The sequence below is a fragment of the Ambystoma mexicanum genome, chromosome 12 (genome assembly GCF_040938575.1).
Source record: "Ambystoma mexicanum isolate Mex_15411 chromosome 12, UKY_AmexF1_1, whole genome shotgun sequence".
In the NCBI taxonomy this organism is placed as follows: Eukaryota; Metazoa; Chordata; class Amphibia; order Caudata; family Ambystomatidae; genus Ambystoma; species Ambystoma mexicanum.
This window is the reverse complement of record NC_090936.1, coordinates 27,263,916-27,283,341: the sequence shown is the minus strand read 5'-3', so window position 1 is coordinate 27,283,341 and position 19,426 is coordinate 27,263,916.

Sequence of the window (19,426 nt, the reverse complement as noted above, 5' to 3'; positions counted from 1 at the left end):
TGAGTATCTCGGAATGTGAAGAGATAATCATCTCGATCAAATTGGTCTGATCTTTGATAGGCACTGAAATTAGTGGACTACCGTCCACCCTTTCAACTGGAATCGCAACATTTTTGGAAGATCTGGGAATACCTTGTTCCATAGCCCATCGATCATCCACAAAGTTTCCTGCCGCACCACAATCAATGAGAGACGGAATATTTATCACTTCTTTGTCACCAAATCTTAAGGAGACCTTCAAAACGATCATCCCGAGTCGATAACCCCTGAAGAAATAGGTACAGAGGGCAGCAAAGCATTTGATGAGGAACCGGTGTCCAGCAATGGTTCCCGGACCGTGGTTCCCCTTACGGCCAGGCGCTGGCTTTTCCCGACTTCCAGAGTGGAGCAATGGGGCAGTCCTGCACTGTGTGAGTATTTGCACCACAGTACATACATAGTCCCAAAGTACGTCGGCGAGACCGTTCCTCGGGAGATAACGGACCCCTAGATGCCATCCCTGATTGCATAGGTGCACCTCCCGAAGAAGAAGGTTTAGATGCTGCCGAAGTTTCTATAGAGGGTCTATAGGTCCGTCCCTTCTTCCTTTCCAATTGTCTTTCTTTTAACCGGTAATCTATTTGTAGAACCAATGAAATAGATTCCGCCAATGTTTGGGGCCGGGATACCCGAGACAATTTGTCTTTGAGATCTTCTGAGAGTCCTCTATGAAATATTGTGGTTAATGCTTCGTCTGACCATCTCGTTTCGCCTGACATTTGTTTAAACCGAGTAATGTAAGACAAAATATCTTGGTTCCCTTGTTTAAGATCTAATAAATGTTCTTGAGCAGCCACTGTAAGTTCCTGACGACCAAACATACTCTTTATGCTATTGCAGAATGCAGTGTGAGAGTCAAGAATAGGATTTGAGGTGGTCACCAACGGAGTGGCCCAGGCTAGTCCTGGTCCCGTCATCTGGGAAATCACTCCTTTACCTTATGGGGGTTCCCGTCAAATTTACACTCAGGTAAGGGACCAGGTGGTACTTCCGAACAGTGTGGTGTTCGACTACCCTGTTGCAACTGTAACTGTTGTTGTCTTAATGTGGCAGTATCTTGCTGTTGCTGTTGTCGGAGATTGACATTCTCCTGCTTTAATTGTTGAACTTCCGCTGTTAAAGACTGAACCGCAGCAATGAGCTGCTGAATTTGTTGTTGTTGTTGTTGGGGGTCCATATTTTCTAAAAATAGATCCCTCTACCAGAGTCTTCAATGGATACAATAGGCGTCACTAACTGTAACTTCTACCTCAGTGAATTACTAAAACAACCCAGTTTATAGAAAGCATGAAAAGGTCTTTCTTAATAAACAACAACAAACAAACAAATGAGGCAGTCTGGGAATAGTTCCTACCTTGTCTTAATGAAGACAGGTGCACAATGGGGTGTGTGCTGATCCTGATGAAATAAAGGATCCTCCTGGAACCCCCTACGCGGTCAGCACTACAAAGGCTACCCCCCAAAGGGAATTCCAGGGAAACCCTCGAGGGGGAAAAAACCCTGAGCTGAGCTGCTGGGGAGCGTGGATAAACGTTCTCCTTCCCTCCGGAATGTTCGGAATAATTCCTGCTTTCCTTTACCAATGTTGAAAGCTTGTACTAATTAGCCCAGCTGTAGGTGAATTTAAGAACAATATTAGCTAAAGAATGGAACAGAAAAAGGAAAATAAAGATTACAGAAAAGTTCCCCTGCTCTTACCAAAGTCCTAAACCAAATGGTAATTTAATGATGAAGGTAGAGCAAAGAGTCTGTGTTCCTGGAGCCTTCAAATACTATGAGGAAATGAAAGAAGAGGCGTAGCTAGTAACAAAGTTTGCCCCAGGAGATATCAGATAGAAATAAGTAAGGGAAGAAAGGGTTTCTCCACCTGCAAGAGATGAAGGCTGCGCAACCTCAGATGATAAAAAGGATTCTGGGAGCCGTAGTTCTCGAGAAAGAGAGAGTGGCTCTCAAAACCAATGCGGCTTCCTAAATGAAAATGAAGATGAACCAACAATATAAACCTATAAACCCTCCGCCAACTGTCAACGCAAGAACAAACTACTAATGTCAAGTTCTGCCTACCCGAACACTTTGTAACTGGGATTATGAAGGAAGGCAATGAGTTTAAACAGAAGGAGGATCGAAAGAGGTCAGTCACCGTTCCAAAGCTGAGTTCCTAGCAAAATAGGGGAGAAAAGGTAAACAGTGATGCAAGTTTGCAAGGATCCAAAGGGAAAATGGAAGCACAAAGAAAGATACCAAAAAGATCCTGTAGCGTACCCACGGAGCGTCTGACAACCTCTAATCGAGTAGTGACACAACGTGAAATCCACTCTCCATTCTTTTATCGGATCTTCTTCCGTGGGCGTGGCTACGTCCCCCTGACGTCCTACTGCTTCCTGTGGTAACGTTGTGACCGTAATCAGAACTAGACCATCAACACTTCTTGCAGCTGATGTCGTCTCAGAAACGTGAAAGGCACGATCCTCACACACATCTCGGAATGTAATGGAAGAAACCATTACACTAGGTCACCTGGCCTAAGCCCCGCCCACCTGGTGCCTTTCTGCTTGCTGCTCTTTTTCACCACTTAGCAAGCCCCACCCACCTGGTGCCTTCCTGCCGTCTGCTCTTTTCCCTACTTAAGGAGCCCTCCAGCCTCTTTTCTTTTGCAGCTGGGGAGCAGGTGTAAGTGGATCTAGGTCACCTGGCCTAAGCACCGGCCACCTTCTTAGCCCTGACTCTTCCATCCTGCTCTTAACTCCTAGATCAAGGGCGTCTTTCGCCCGGGCATCCAGAGTGAAGGGCAGTTAAAGAAAAGGGCAATTCCTGTTTTGGACCTGTTCAGACCGGGAGGATCTAGGGTCCGACCCCCTGCTAAGACAGCAGGTAAGCATGCACCAACATGTTTTACACCCTCTGTCCCCACAGCCCATCCCCACCCTCTCTGGTCCCCCCGTGTTGTTCCATTGTGCCCCCCCTTCCCGCACTCAGGAGCCTGTACTGATACCTTCTGGTTTCACCATCACCGTCTTGTGGCCAATGCTGGATTTTACTTTTATGGACTTCATTGATTCATGGTGTGTCACCCTTTCTGAACTCTCATGCTGGACTTCCTTTGCATCTTGTACTCATGGTGGCCCTGAATCATGCTGTTACCATCTTCATCTTGTATCCAGGCTTGCAACATTATGTGTTACTACTGACTTCTGCAATTGTATTTGCTCTTGCTTCACTCTTTTTAACTGCATACTCCCAGTTCTCTCCTCCCTCTCCCTTTTCCTATCTCCTCCCCTCCTCCCCTTACTTTCTTCTATGCACTTACTCTATCAGAATGTCCCTGGACCTAGTATGATAGCAACCTCGTCTGTCGCTCCCCTTACCCTTACTGCCCCCCCTCCCTCCAGCACTATCTGAAACATTGTCAGGACTAGTACGATAGTCGGGTATTTTGTTCCTCCCCTCCCTTTCTGCACCCCTCTCCCTCACCTTTTGTTTTTCTCCGGCTCTACCAGAAATGTCGTCAGGCCTAGTACAGTAGTCACCTGTCTGTTTCCATTTCCTCCCCACTCTCCCCCTCCCTTCCTTATCTATGACTTAGCTCTTGCACTATCTGAAATGTCGTCAGGCCGAGTACGAAAGTTAATTTCACATCCTTAGTGTTCATGGCCTGTAAGAATGTCGTTGTATTTTCCCTTGTTCCCTCCCTTGCATTGAAGCCCTTTGAAACACATTGTGTACAGGCGCTATATAAATAAAATATCATATCATATCATATGCCATTTCACCACTTTAGTACTGGGATGAGCGACGAGAAAGATGCTTGCAAAGTGTAAGGCATGTCCTCTTAATCATAGTCCTGCAAGCTCAATTGAGAAAGTACATCTTTAACCTATTAAAGGTTTGCAGGTGTTTAAAATGAAAGACAGAGAACACCATGGAGAGCAACAGGGAGGTCTGTGTGGGGGCAATCACCTGGGGACCATGTTTGAGAGGAAGATGATCCATTACATGGAACTGCTGTGAGGCAGTCTTCCGATTGCAGAATGCCAAGATGCTGTGTACCGCAGTTAGAGGTGGTCTCACGAAGCATGGCATGGGAGCTGGGGCTCCTTGCGGTAGACTGAAGGCAGAGAAGGGAGCCATGTGGAGAGGCCACTTTCCCCATAAATGAAAGTGCTCATTCTCCTGTGTTTGTGAGCAGACACAGGAGTGTCCGAGGGGCAGAAGTTGGACCCCTAATATCAGAAGCAGAAGTTCAAGTGCTTTGCGTTGCTGTGAAAGTTATCGATGGGACCGGTGAGTTTCTGACAGATGAGAAAACCGGCATAACAGGAGCATTTCCATTCTTTACGTTTGAGAAGGAATACTAGGTATCGGAATGCTTGCGGGTCTCGGGGAGAATGTTTTTGAAACTCGCCCATTGGTAGGAACTTAAACTTAAGCAAACCAAATACTAATTGAATACCAAACTGAATCGAAACTTAAAAATTAAATGCCATAAATGCATATTGAACGCCAAATTAAATGATACCCTGAAGTTAAGCATATTGAACGCGGAATGGAATAAAACTTTATGGGCCAAGCAAATAAAGAGATCCGCCAAAGTGCCCATAGTAAAACCAATTATGCAAAAGGGCGGGTCATAAGAAGGTGGGGTGCAAACAAAATACCCGCAAAGTTAACTTTTATGAGTGAATGCAGTGCAGCAAGGCCAAAGACTGGCAAGAGGTGTGTGACACGTAATGGCAGATCTGCGAGGTTGATAAACGAAAGCCAGAGGAGTGTAATGCAGCACATAAAACCAAGAGGCTGATAAAGAGGAACTGAGTGAAGGTGACTCGGTGCACAGGAGTCAGTGCCACAGAACCTGTGTGGAGTGAAGTGCCCAGGGAACCTGTGATGGGTGGATTCTTCGGTATGACAACTGCACCCAGGCCAGTGAGCCCCGAATGCTGAAAACCAAGGACATTGTGTTGGTGAAGTTAAAGTCTTGGGGAAGGGAGCCCTGAGACTTGAGGAACTATACTTGTTGTCTTGGGAATGGAGCCTCAAGACCTTTTAGTGTTTGAACTATGTTCCTCGGGACTTGGGGAAGTGAACTCCTAGGATTGTTTGGAACTGTATCACCTTGGAGTTGAGAAAGGTAATCTTGATACTTTTGTGGAACTATCTTACACCTTGGGAAGGGGAGCTGAAAGACAGCTGGGAGCTGGAAGAAGATCAGAACTTTAAGTTGAGCACTATTTCTTTGATTATTGACATCCCTACACAGTGTTTATCTTTAGTTGTGAGGGTAAGTATAGATTTCGGACACAGACAGTCTTTTCAGTTGAACTCTTTGACACAGACTTTCCTTAGTTTTCTTCAGGTAGGGAAATCCCACCTTAGAATAGGGCAAAATACACCTTCTACCATCCCGACATTTGATTTAATAAAGTATTTTATTTTGAACTTTAAGTATGTTGTCTGTGTCTTGCTTCATGATGACTTTGCAGCATCCTAAACAAAAGGTTTAATGCTGTCAATGTTTAACCTATCGAGTGCCCACCCAACACCTCTAGAGCACAGAGGGCTGTTTCTAAATGACAATTGTACCCACGGGGTACTCCGGCCTCGAGGGGCATGGGGGAAATCATCAGAGACGAGTCTTACAAGTAGAATATGAAAAAGATTAATTCTATATTCTGGAATTAAAACATTATGATACAATATAGGCATGGAGTCTGCAACCATTGTCATTTCAGATGTTTTGGACTTCAACTACCATCAGCCTTAGCCAGGGTGCTTAAGATGTGGGATTATGGGAGTCCTATTCCAAAGGATGTATAGAGATGCAGGCTGGACACCTCCGACTAAAACGTTGGGAATTTGTAAAATAGCCAAGACAAGATGACAATGACTGAGCGAGTCTCATTTGATCTGCAATGTTGAGAATTGAGCATGTTGTGCAGTGGGTTTAACACACTCAGATTGGATTTCAAAGTGATCTGGGAGGGGGTGAGGGGAGTTCCTGAGATCCAGCCCAGGGGATCATCGGATTTAGAAAGATAATCAGTCACACCTGTGCTACATTTGTACATTGTCGTCTTCACTTTTAGAATCATTAAAAAATGTTGACTCATATTGGAACTCAAGTGATCTGATTGGTTCTTGTTTATTTCAAATTGATGGTCAACCGGTCCTGTGGCCACTACTAGCCTATGTCCTAGCGGACACGGCCTTCTTATCCCTGTGCCAACATACGCTAGAATCGACTCCATCTTCATCATTTTTATATTTTCATTCAAAAAGGTTGACCTGCAAACTGAAAGCTGCGTAATCACTCCTCTATTCCAGTTACAAGTTTATCCCATCTGTCAGTGACTAATTTTGATCTTCGGAAATTCAAGAAACCGCTAAAGTCAGTAGAAGTGGACCTAAAAATAAACACAGCCACCCCCATACTCCTTCCTCTTCTGCAAGCTGCCTCACAGTGCATTAATATGTCTCTTCCAAGGAGTTGCTCTTTCTTTTCACCAACTTCAGCAGGGATGTGGTTAAGATGTCCTCCTTACATCAGCTGATGTCTGAAAATAAAACTTCACACTGCATTCTCAAAATTGTCGCATGTCCTGGTTCGCGACTAATCAAGTCAGCCTTAGCTCTGAATTTGAAGGGAATTTCCCCGTCTCTCAGTCCGTCCGCGAGTACATTCTACCGCTCTGGAATGACACAGTGAAGCTAACAGACACTGAATTAGAACCCGGACAACGTCTTCCCTCGCCTTGGTTCAGTACTGATGGTGCTCTCGTTACGATTTACATTTATTTACGTGGGTTTAGAGGTGTATTCCCTCCCAACCTCGTTAGTCCCTTGTTGCAGTACTTTTTCTGAAAATAAACCTTGTTGTTTGTAACAGTGTTCTGCAAATGCTAATTACCTCCCTACCAACCTAACTGCTCACACATGAGCTCTCCAGCTCTGCAACCCCATTTAATATCCTGTGCCCAAAGCATACAACTGATGGATAGCGGGAGAGAGACAGAAAGGTGGGAAGCCTATTCTGCATCACCTAACACTTGGTGGTTAGCTAGCATGTCATCTTATCAATGTACCAGAGTCACAAGTGACCACGTTGTAAAAAGGAAGGAGTTTTATCACATTGCCCCAGAGCTATCCTCTTGGAAGCAAGGCTATCCAAGCCTTGGAAGCAAGACGACATGGAGCAACACAGATTCGATCCCCGGGTCTGCGCTTAGAAACCTCTGGGTATTAAGCCTGTTCTAAATAACCTATCATATCATATCAAAACCTCGATGAGTTCTCTCTTCAATAAACAATAAACATATTGTTCCAACACAGATTTGTCATCATCAAACCATCCTCCAAAGTTCTCTCTATTCGCACATAAATCAATCACATTTGGTTGAGGATTACAAATCATATCCCTGTACATGAATCAGTCTAAAATGTCCCAAAGATGGGGCTTCAAATATATCAGCTTTTCATCTCAGAGAGTCCAGTCCAGCCCAGCATCAGCTCTGTCAGTTGTCCATTAACAGTGTAAGGGAGGCATCACAAGTATGACACTGACACAAAAGGTACAGTTTGTAAAACCTTTATTGAATTCTCGGGATTCGGAAAAACTCCTACTATACCCTATAGCTAAGATGGGAGTAGTCTCTACTATCAAATAATAACGAAAACACAGTCCTAGTCTGTCTGTCAAATCAAAATGGCCTAAAGCACAAAACATAATGCCTGATTTACCTCTTATACAAAATATTTATAAAGGGGAATATGTATATAACGGAAAATCAGTGGAAACATATGAAGAATCAAAGTGGCTAAGTCAGCTCTCCTCCCCACACTGGACAGCACAGAGGAAGGCGGTCCCCCTAGACAGGATGACACTCTCTGGCTCAGGTTCTCAAAAGAAAGTAGTTCAAAACGTGGATCGAGGCCCGCCTGGCCTTCTAAGTTAAAAGCGTTAACACAAGTTCTTTCACAGCTCAACAAAAGGGTTCACAGTTGAACCAAAAGTAGGCTGAATGGGCTCGGACTTTTGAAAGCAAAAAGTACACGTAGGCCTCCCTCATTCGGGCTCAGACCTTTCACTCACAGCACTTGTGCGGGTTCCCCTTCTGAAGCGTTATTCACCTTCGTTAGGGGTTCCCTTTCCCTAACTTCACACTTCCCTTCCGGTCTCCCTCAGTCAGGCTCTGACCTTTTGCTGATGTCAAAGAATTTTGAATGTGCGAGGCTTTTGCCATAGACCTCTGCAGGACTACTTCGATTTTCCCTTCGACTCACACTGTTATTTGCCCCAGTGTTTCTTGGTCTATGGAGTTTTATCTCCTAAGCACAGGAGTTCAATATTCACTCTCTACTTGCCCTTATGCTGGGGTCAATCTTGATCATCACGCTCTTTAAAGTTCATTCACTTTGTTGCTTTTTAATACAATATTTAACCTTTTGTAGAGACTTTCGAGTGGGTTACTTCCTTTCGCCAGACCACTGTGCTACTCTGTATCACTGGCTTCACAGTTATCGATAATTTTAAGTTCATCACAGGTCTGCCTTTCTTAACGTTTTATCCACACGTGTGCAGCCTTCAATTGTGCGATATACTTTTGCAACTTCAATCTTCCCTTAACACACACCAGTCTTTCATGACGATCGCCAACTCACCGGCTGTGTGCATTCCTTTCTTGTGTTTGCCTTCTGATTCATGAGTCAAGGTTAATACCACGGCTTGGCCTTGCCTGTCCCACTCTGTCATTCACCCAAGAGGGTTGCAGGTGCCTTTGAAACAAAATGCAGTCTTCTTGGCGGGAATTTGGCCTTCTCCATGTATTTGATATGATTCTTTAGAGGCAACTACCTCCTGCAGGGAACTCCTGGGTTCCTTTACCGTTGGTTCTCGTCCCTCGATTCGTCGCTCTGCTCCAGTAGGTTCACCTTCACCCCGGAAGTTCTGCTGCTTCTCGTGTTCCACCTTGCTCAGAGTGTGTCTCTATGTTCCGCCTTTTGTTCGTGTGGGGAGAGCTAATGGGTATCAGATATATGTGATTGACTTTGCCTGACACGATAAGCGGGACATGTCCAATGGGATGTGTCATGGTTAGCCTTGTTACACTCAGTCGCCCACTTCCTCTGCCCACTGTTTGTGTGGAAAAGCGGGGTGAGTATGGACATCAGAGAATCCTGTGAAATAGGAGTGGTCATGGGTACGGGAAAGGGGGGAATAGCGCATCCCGCCATCGGTTGCATCACCCCTACTCCACGAAGACCCCTCACCCAGGTGATCCTTCCCCACTGGTCCGCCCCCAGGAAGTGGATCCAAAAAAATGATAGCTGTGTCCTGGCGACCTGTATGAGAAGTCCCCAAGAACTAACGTGTGAGACACCCTTTGGTTTCTCACAACACTGACACAAAAGTCCTGTCCAATCTTAAAGACTACTCAATTTGAATCACAATTCAAAGTAATGCCATAAAAAGCATTTCAAAACGTACCCTCTGGTTTTCAAACTAAACAATACAATGATCAATATAAGTCAATTTATCTTCTTCACATATAACGCAAGCACATTTCCATTGCATTAAAATAAAGAAAGTGAAGACCAATTCTAAAGCACATTGTTCAAGTGAGTGAAACCAGCCAGCTCCCGAATTGATGCTGCCTTGGCATATATGTGATGATTCTGCGGATGCCGTCCCTTCTCCCATAGGGGGGTGCCCCTTTCCATTAGGCCAGGCATGTGAGGCTGCTACCCGATAGTCCCCCTGGGGCTGGTACTCAGCAGGAGGATCTCATTGGGAGGGATCCCCCCCATGGGACTAGGGACAACTCTTCTGGGAGGACGCGATATGTCCAAAATACATTCTAACCGCCCTCATCCTCATTCCCTGGGTGCAGTACACTAATTCCCCACAAGTCCATGTACTTGTGCAGAGTAGAGAGTCCAACCCTTGTGACAACCACTGAGATGAGGAAGAGTAGGGACTACTTGTCTGAAGTATGCTGGATAACTGGGACGAGGAAGAGTCCAGCAAACCCAATAAGGAGTCATCATACTTAGACTGGGACAAAGAAGATGTGTGGAGCCATGAAGACCTCCTCCGGGACCCACAGTAAGCATCCCAGCCTATATGGACATTGTACAAGCACAAACACTGAGGAGAGACTCATTACAGGGTCGGGCCCTCCCTGCAGGAACCGCGAGAGCCAGCACAGTCCAGGAAAGAGGAAGAAGTCAGACTGGGATGCCGAGGCGAGAGCAGGAAGGTCCGGAGCCGGTTCAGAGTGGAATGACCACTCGGCAAGTAGGAAAGGGAAGTTCCTGGCGTTCCAAAGAACCGGGAAGCACAGGAAGGAAGAGCTGCGCTGCCCGAGGGAGAATTATCGCTGTAGAGACACTGCAGAACAAAGAAGGGCCAAGAGGGTCGGGGAAGCCTGCAGCTGATCGCAGGCACTAAGGAAGACCCGAAATCATCGTGGACCACAAGAAAAGGTATGCAGGTTGGCGGGAAAGTGCTGGGGGGAGAAAGAAGTTGGTGGAAAGCCCAGGGGGGAGAAAGAAGCCACAAATATAGGGTCAAGGACCCCGACAGAGGAAAAGGAACTCAGTAACACTTTTGAGCCGCACAATAGTACTTGTCAGGAGTGTGAACTAAGTCTATCAGCAAAACCAAGCAAGAAAGTTGAATCTGGGACCCGCACCCATAAGAGAAAGTATTTAAAAATTTGTGGAGAAATATTAAGGAGGCCCCGGACCCTGAGAGAGAAAATAAGATACTTTTGGGACACTTCTAAGAGGGTCTGGGACCCAAAGAGAAGAAAGAGGAAGAAGTGGGGAAAAGCCTATACCTGGCAAGATAGTGAACCCAGGTATAGGGGAAGTCTGGAAAAGGGAAACAGGCTATCTCCTAGGTGCATCTTCCTTGTGGCCGTACCTGGCAGCAGAGTTAACCAGGTCTGCCCTACACAAGTCAGTGGGTAGGGCTTGACACGCAGAAAAAGCGTGAGAAAGACCAGCGTAAGGGAGTCATTCCCACTCTTGTTGATGAACATTTTGAAAGAAACAAAAAGAAGGGAGTCATTCTGTTGGCATTGTGAAGGACCCAAGAAAGGTCAGGGAAGGGGGTCATTCCCCCTAGTGTTGATGAACATTGTGAAAGAAGCCAAAAGAAGGGAGACATTCTGTTGGCATTGTGATGAGCCCAAGAAAGGCCAGGGGAAGAGAATCGTCCCACCCTAGTTTTTGTGAACATTGTGTTAGAAGCCAAGGGAAGGCAGTCATTTTCTTGACATTGTGATAAGCCCAAGAAAGTTCTGGGGAAGAAGGGAGACATTCCCCATGGCACTGTGAATTACACAGTAAAAACCAGGGGAAGGAAGTCGTTCATCCTGGCGCTGTGAAAAGTATTGAGAAAACTGAGAAAGGTTAGACGGGAGAGAGTCATCTCCCCTAACATTGTGAAGATACAAGATTCTCTTTTTCCTTGTGTGTTGGTGGAGTGCCAAGAGAAGCAAGCTTCTGGGACTTTTGGTTTTGACCTTTTTGAAGAATGTTTCCTTTTCATCACCCGAAAGTGAACTTTGGTTTATCAGCCAGAAGAAGGGGGCCATTCTTCTGGACCAAGAAGATCACCCATTTGCTTAGTTTGATTTAGAGTGTAAGGGAAGGAAATAGGTTTTGATACGCAATGGTGGACTACTTGTTTTGGATGGACATTCTGACGGAATCCTTGGTATTAGCTGAGGCATGGAAAACCCTCTTAGTAATAAGGCCAAGTAGGGTCTTCTCTTTTATTTTACATAATAAAAGTCTGTAGCCAAAAGCATTCCACCTGTGTGTAAGTCTCTTGCTTCTACACCCTATGGTGGTCTTCCGGAAATTCCCTTACCAAAATTAAATGTCACCAGGTAGACAGGACCCCAGCTTTTAATGCTAAATTGTGTAAGATGGATGTTAGTTCCCTCCCCCTTTGTATGATGTAGGTAGACAAATCGAAGAGCACATCCCCTTTGGCGAGTGTCTGTGTTATCAGTTCTTAGCTTTGCAAGGCACTCTGAAATTGTCTCATCATCTTGTCAGTTTCAGAACATGGCGACAACATCAGCCTCTTTACAGGTCGCTCCAAGTGTCTGGCTGTTTTATCAATTTAAGACTTACGTCAAGGCCTGTGTATGTACACGTCTGTGCACTGCCTCTTCTCGTCAGCAAACTGCCTTTACTATGGAGAATAAAATGGATTCTAAATCTCATCTTGCCAGTGCAGTGATTTAAGCATATTGTGGTTCTTCCATGGATCTGTTTATATCTATTTGAACATGTTAGCATGCATGCATGAACGTTCTTGCTGTTTCCAACTGCTCATCGTTTTGCTATAATGAAGATGGCAACATGTATTCGGTGTGAGGTGTAACACATACATGTGGCTGCTTTTCAATTTAAGGCTAATACAGGTCTCTTAGGGCCTCTCTGAACAAAAAGCGCTTTGAGTACATCTGTGCTATTTGAAGCACTATGTTGCTATGCAGTATAGTCTGGCCTTTTGTGTAGGCGCTATATTCTGTTTTTGTGATGCTGCGCTGTTCTCTAAGCGTATAGCACATTACTTGCTTACTTGCCTCTTTTTTTATTCTTTATGTATATAGTTCATAAAAACTTTTACATAGTTATTCAGTACAAATTATTTAAAACAATCAAATAAAATAAAACAAAACATTCAATTAAGGCTACCAAGGAAGAGAATAAAATGAATTCAGCGCCTCTATGCCTTAGGGCTGCAGTGCGCTTTACAAATGTAAAAATAAAAATAAATTACACTCAAGTAATAAAATAAAACTTGAAGCTTTACTCCATTGTACGTATGGATACGTTTCCCCGGTATTTCAATTCCAATTCACCTCAGGCAGCATTTTTCCTTCATTGACATTATTTGTGTTTTTTGTTTTCCACTTCATTATATTACGACCCCAAGTGAGTAGGTCTTACGCGGCCGCCCATTCTTAACTAGGCCCTGGTCTATTCAGTTTCCCCGATTCATTCACTCCTTTCCATACCTGGCACAGTGCTGTTTGCAGTTGTTTGTTGCCAGTGTTCAAGCAATAGCGCCAAAAGGTTGCAGTTTTCATGCTGTCAATGTTAGAGACTTATCGGCTAGGCAAGCGTATGTAGAGTGCGCCACGCGCTCGGCATTCGGTTAAGACAAGCCGTGCAGTTTCTCTTTTTCCCATGATGCCACCTAATCAGCACCCTCTATTTTCCTTATTGATCTTCAATGCGGGACCAGTAACTTCCAAGACTGGGGGCTTATATATTCTTAGTGATCATAGGAATCGACGCAGGTGGGGGAGGGGCATATTTTTAAACAACTTTGGGGCGTTTTATGTGTGTGAGTCAGCTGAGGTATCACTGTACTGTGGCTTTTTAGTTTGGACAGGTAGGTGTAGTTCTCACACCAATCCCAACTTTCCTTTATCTTTTTCGTAAGGGTCATCCTTCCAGTCGGGCTTCCACCCGATTTTATTCAATGCTTTGTGGGCAAGTGCTCCAAATACCCCATCAGGCTGTGCTTCTTTTCCTTTTCCCAGGAGTTTTAGCAAAGGGCATACCGGGTTGGTTAAGGACTTCATGCATAATAAACATCTCCTTTTTTCTTAGTCTTGGGAGGTTATCCACGGCGCATCACGGAAGCAAGACGACACGGAGCAACACAGGTTCGATCCCCGGGTACGCGCTTAGAAACCTCTGGGTATTAAGCACGTTATAAATAACCAATTACAATTACAAAATGACATTCATCAACATGGATGACAAAGACATAAGGCCTAGCTCCAGCCTTATTATTTCAACAGGGGTGCTTGGGCTCAAGGATAATATGCTTACTCAAAATGTGCCTCCTACCGTTTTCAACTGGGCTAAATCTGCCATTCAGAAAGCCTGGAGCCCGTCCAGAATGGTCGGGCAAAAGCTCGGTTTATATAATGCCAATATTCCATGCAGGCTATATCCAGTGACTTGGCTGACGCACCTCCAGACCATTAATGTACAGGCAACATCTTTACGTCTTTTGTCCAATATGGCTGAATTACAAATTAACTTTTGTGGACAATTCATAGCCCAAGTTTTTGAATTTCTCTACATATTCAATTTGTTTCCCTGCAATCACCATAGGTAGTTTTGCTACCTTTTTCCTTGTAAAAAACATCAATTTGGTTTTCCCATAGTTTATTTTTAAACCACTTATTTTAGCATACTCCTCAACCAAATTCAACATTTTTTTCAAACCTGCATAAGTATGATCACAAACAGCCAAGTCATCTGCATATGCTAAGCAATGGACTTTTTTACAGGCCACTGTAGGGGGACACGTATTAAGCTTGCTCAGACAAATTGCTAAATCGGTCATATACATGTTGAAAAGTAGTGGGGCCAACGCACAGCTTTGTTTCACCCCTCTGTTTCAATGGGTTGCGTGGTGGTGCCACCGCTATCCAATTTCACCTGTGCAGTGGCTCCCTCATACAGTCCGTTCACTGTGGACAACAAAGGCTCCGGGCAGCTGTGTCCTTCCATCTTTGCCCAAAGTTTCCCCCTGTCTACAGCGTCGAAGGCTGCTTCAAAGTCAGTCATAGACACATAGAGGGAGGGGTTACCCTTTGTCTTTGCTTTCCTTGTCATGAGCTCCATGAGATGTAAACTGGGTGGCTGGGGGTGCAGGGGGACATGAGTCGGGGCCTGCTGGCAGGTGCCCGTCAATGCTGGGTGGGCGAGGGTTCAGAGGGATATGAGTCGGGGCCTGCTGGCAGGTGCCGTCAATGCTGGGTGGCTGGGGGTGCAGGGGGGCATGAGTCGGGGCCTGCTGGCAGGTGCCCGTCAATGCTGGGTGGGACATGTATTGGGGCTCACAAGTGCATGGTGTCATGTGGGCTGCCTGCGGGGCATGCCCAGGGTGGATGGGCTGCCTGCGGGGCATGTCCAGGCTGGATGGGCTGCCTGCAGGGCATGGCCAGGGGTGGTAGTCCCCTGTGGTGTGGGCTGCCTGCAGGGCCTGGGGAGGGGGCACACCCGGGAGGACCCACACTGCCAAATCACGTGTAAAACTCCCCGCGCACCCCTCAGAATACACGTACCCCTCTCGCGCTAGCGAAATCGTGTGTAAAACTCCCCGCGCACCCCTCAGAATACACATACCCTCATGTGCTAGCGAAAATGCGTGTAAAAGTTCCTGCGCACCCCCGAAATACACGTACCCCCCCCCAAGGCCTATCGCATGCGAAACTTCCCGTGTTCCCCACAAATACACGTACCACGCTCGCCCAAGGCCTATCGCGTGTGAAACTTCCCGCGTACCCCACAAATACATGTGCCACGCTCGCCCAAGGCCTATCGCATGTGAAACTTCCCATGTACCCCACAAATACACGTACCACGCTCGCCCAAGGGCTATCGCGTGTGAAACTTCCCACGTCCCCCACAAATACATGTACCTCGCACGCACAGGGCCTATCGTGTGTGAAGCCTCCTGCGCACCCCCGAAATTCACAAAGGCTGACCGTCCACCCTCCCCATGCCTCACAGGCAGCCCATCCACCCTGGCTATGCCCCACAGGCAGCCGACACGACAGGGGGGACTTTTTCCATGCAATTTACCTGGCGCGAGAGGGGTACATGTATTCTGAGGGGTGCGCGGGGAGTTTTACACACAATTTTGCTAGCGCGAGAGGGGTACGTGTATTCTGAGGGGTGTGCGGGTAGTTTTGCACGCGTTTTCGTGGTTGAGGGGCTGTATGCTGGTCCACTGGCCTTTGCGCCATGTACTGGATTTGTGCGCTGTTCATGGAGCATGGGGCGGAGTTGGGGGCATAACTGGCGCTGCTGCAGGTTTGGTGCACCACTCTGCGCCACGGCTGGTTACGGATGTTCAAATCCATGAATACGCTGTGCGCTGAAATGGGTTTTGGGGCACGCGGCTGGCGCAGACTGCCGCACGCGTGCTCTGTGCGCCAGCCGCGTGGGCCACTTGTGCGCCGAATTCTAGGAATTACCCCCAAAGTCTTGAAATGTATTAATAAAATAACCTTTTGAGCCAGATGGCCAGCATTGTCTTCCAAATAAGGGCATAGCTTACAAGGCTGCTCTGGATTTGGCTTTGAAGCTCCCCAGTAGAAGTTGAGGGGAGGGGATTTTCCAAAGGTCACATGTAGATGTCCCAGAATCTATTGGAGCTGATTCATGGAATTTGTGTGCCATTCTGCCCACAAATCCCTGTTTAACAAATGGGGATTTGCGTGCAGAATGGCGCACAAATCCCCGTTTTCTGGCACACAAAATCCATGAATAAGCCCCATTGTGTCAACTTGGAGCACAGATAAAAGTCTAACAAGCGTGTGATATGCTGCCTTCTGGTCCGTTCAAAGTTTAAAGGGGCACAATTAACACATAGGCGTCCCATAAATCCATTGTGGCTTCTCTTGTGGGTAGAGCACTCCTGTTGTCAGCACCCAAATGTCCCTTGAGCCATGGCAGAAAACCTGTTTGAGCTGATTTCCCAGTACAGCCAATACATTTATTTCTTTATTTTATTTTGTTCTGAATCAGCAGCTGGCCTGTTGAAATAAAACATTCTATATATGTTTCCCAGCAAAACCCCCTTTACATTGCTAGGCAAGGACAGTGCCTTATTCAACATTACACTTTTAAAACAGGTATTTTTCTTTATTTGCAAAAGCACATTTTAACACGTGGTAAAGTCTGCTGGGCTGTTCCTTTCAAAAGGTTTTCTCTTCCATCTGACTTCCCAACATTGTTTTGCAGCCCTAGTCAGTTTATCCTATTCAGCAATCTGTTCAAGACACAGGTCCACTGAAATTCACATATGCCCTTAGAGCTAGGGTTTCTTTTGAAGCATTGATTTTTGACATTTTGTAGCCCAAAATTCAAGCGTTTTTCCATGCAGCTGAAAGTAAAGCTTCTGTTGATTTCCCAGATCTGGTCTTACACAGCCTGTCATTCAGGAATAATGCTCTCTTTTGCTGGAGCACAATCTGAATATGGATGGACATGGCAGGGCCTCACTGATAAAAGCAGTGTGGTGTTGAACAAAGGTAAAGAGTGCCAGGGCAGCATTCTTTTCAATGTGAACTATTCCCTTTTCAATGGGAATTTTTTCACAAGCAGCAGAGCAGCGCTGCTTTTCACTTCGCTTCTTTAGAACATACAAGAACACACCCTGGCAGCCTTTCTCGGTGTGCTCCCTGTTGCCCAATGATGCTTTGCAAAACAGTGCAGCCATCATTTTGTAGCTGCAAAACACAGTTTTGATGCGGGCAGTGGTGCTCAAAGGAGCCAGCACAGCAATTTTGCTATTAACTGCTGAAGTGCAGCTTGGTTATGGATGGGAATTCTTCTGAGTGGGTCAATGTACCCCACAAATCCCCCTCCAGACTCCTCTGAAACTTCTTGTCGAGGGAGGGTAGGGCAAAGTGGGGTTAATCAGTAGGGAAAAGAGGGGTTCATCAGTGGAGTCCTTCCATCAGGGAGCGGTGTGCCACAATCCTCCCGTTGTCTCTTGCTGGAGTGTGGAGCAACACCCACAGCTTTCCCTTAGGTCTTTCTTTGGGGTGTGGAGCGACACCCCCAGATTTTTCTTTGATCTTTCCTTTCCAGGTCCCAGGGAGGTCCTCCTTGGTCTATAAATAGGCGGAACCAGTACAAATCTAGTGAATAAATAAGAACCGGTTCCTACATTTTCCCACTGACTGTCTTCCCGGAAGGTTGACAGCAGTGGGACACACATGCATTGCGATCATTACAGTTCTTTGGCGATAAAGACAAATAATCACTCACAAGACACAGATAACTATTGGTGTTACTAGAATTTTTGGGGATTCCTTTCGTACTGACAATGAAGAAAAATACTCCCTGTTAATTAATTATACCTATAAACCTGCCTGTTCCCTTCCAGTTCTTTGTTTTCTTGTTCTTATTCTCCAGATGTCTCCTCTCTTTGACTTTCTCTTGGCTCCTCAATCCACTGCAAAGTATGTCTGGTGTGACAACTCTTTAACTGCTTAATATGGATCAATTTCTCTTCTGCCAACTCTCCTTTGGGGATGCGGATTCTATAGGCGAGGCCTGGGATGGTGACCTCCTTTCCATTTTCAAACTTCAACTGCCTACGTTAGCACTGGGGCTGATTGCAAGGCTTTCTTTAGGATTGCCAGGGCCCTAGGATTTACCCTCCAGTTGGGACCGGGCTTGGCAATTACTAGGATCCAAATTAATTTCGAGTCGGTTGAGGATATGACTGCCCATGTAAAAGGCGGAGGTAACACCTTGCACGACCCAGCAATTATGTTCTATGCTTTTGTCACCTATAGCAATTTTGAGCATACAACTGCTAAGCAGAAGATGTTTGGAACAGGGAATTTCCAGACCACATACCCACTGATAAACTGATTCAACAGCAGGCAGGGTCTGGTCTTTTGGGAGTTTCCTGAATAATACATCACTGATGAAGCTTTCATCGCTATTTAAGCCAACTCTGGCGAGAACAGACTCCCTTCCCTCATTTAACTGAATGGGGAGGAATAGCTGTTCGCCCTTCTTCTGAATGCCAGCTATGCTTTGAGCTGGTTTCTCATCACTTTTGACTATAAAATTGGGATTTTCAGATTGTGAATTAATATACAATTTCAAAATATTTCCTTCCAGTGTCAAATGTCACTTAAAACTGGAAGGAAGGTTGATTTTCAGGAATGGAGAGGAGTGCCCATCACCAGTTTGTCCTACAGCAATTATTGTCACGTCAGGTATTTGATTATTCTGGAAATGAAACTCAATATGATCAGATTCTTGTTGACTCATGTGGCATGCGCCATTTAAACTAACATGGTTGACACTCTGTTTTAAATTTATTGGCCTATTATTCTGAGTCCAGAGTACTTTGTTCACACAGTCTACTAGGGGAGACAACCTGCAAAGGATGTCATTCCCTAGTAGACATGGGGTTCCCTCTGGAGTCACGACTATGACCGGGTGTTTCACCTTATATCTCCCAATTTTTATTTCCAAATCCGCAGTCCCCTCGACAGGAATTTCATTCCTGTCGATGTTCTGGAGTTGTCCAGGAAGCAGGGTCAGAGGGATCTGGTGTCTCTCCCCCCTTCCTGAATTTAGCTGCTTAAAAGCCCTTTTTGACAGAAGAGTGGCTTGGGATCTAATGTCCACCAGTGCTGAAATTGTACATTGCACTTGCACTTGAACGGGGGCATAACATCTCCCCTCCTTCTCCTTTAGTGGGCAAAGGTAATGGGCATTTTGGGCAAGTTGGGTGGTCAATTTTGTTATTTTGGACTCCGACACAGTGGCGTTTTGGGCAGTTTTCTGTGCAGGAGGCTGGGAATCT